Source organism: Ranitomeya imitator, chromosome 2 (assembly GCF_032444005.1).
Source record: "Ranitomeya imitator isolate aRanImi1 chromosome 2, aRanImi1.pri, whole genome shotgun sequence".
NCBI classification, from domain to species: domain Eukaryota; kingdom Metazoa; phylum Chordata; class Amphibia; order Anura; family Dendrobatidae; genus Ranitomeya; species Ranitomeya imitator.
The window spans coordinates 552,455,055-552,456,006 of NC_091283.1; positions in this window are offsets into that span (position 1 = coordinate 552,455,055).

The following is a 952-nucleotide window of genomic DNA, read 5'->3' on the forward strand; positions in this document are numbered from 1 at the left end:
CTGGAACGGAAGCGAAACATCTGGCTGACATAACACAGGGGCAGAAGAAAAACGACGCTTCAACTCTTGAAAAGCTTCCACAGCAGCAGAAGACCAATTGACCACATCAGCACCCTTCTTGGTCAAATCGGTCAATGGTTTAGCAATACTAGAAAAATTGCAGATGAAGCGACGATAAAAATTAGCAAAGCCCAGGAACTTTTGCCGACTCTTCAGAGATGTCGGCTGAGTCCAATCATGGATGGCCTGGACCTTAACAGGATCCATCTCGATAGTAGAAGGGGAAAAAATGAACCCCAAAAATGAAACCTTCTGAACACCAAAGAGACACTTTGATCCCTTCACAAACAAAGAATTAGCACGCAGGACCTGGAACACCGTTCTGACCTGCTTCACGTGAGACTCCCAATCATCCGAGAAGACCAAAATATCATCCAAGTACACAATCTGGAATTTATCCAGGTACTCTCGGAAGATGTCATGCATAAAGGACTGAAACACTGATGGAGCATTGGCAAGTCCGAAAGGCATAACTAGGTATTCAAAATGGCCCTCGGGCGTATTAAATGCAGTTTTCCATTCATCGCCTCGCTTAATACGCACAAGATTATATGCACCACGAAGATCTATCTTGGTGAACCAACTAGCCCCCTTAATCCAAGCAAACAAATCAGATAACAGTGGCAAGGGGTAAAGGGGTACTGAAATTTGACCGTGATCTTATTTAGAAGGCGGTAATCTATACAAGGTCTCAGCGAACCATCCTTCTTGGCCACAAAAAAGAACCCCGCTCCCAATGGCGACGATGACGGGCGAATATGCCCCTTCTCCAAGGACTCCTTCACGTAACTCCGCATAGCGGCGTGCTCAGGTACAGATAAATTAAACAGTCGACCTTTTGGAGATTTACTACCAGGAATCAAATCAATAGCACAATCACAATCCCTATGCG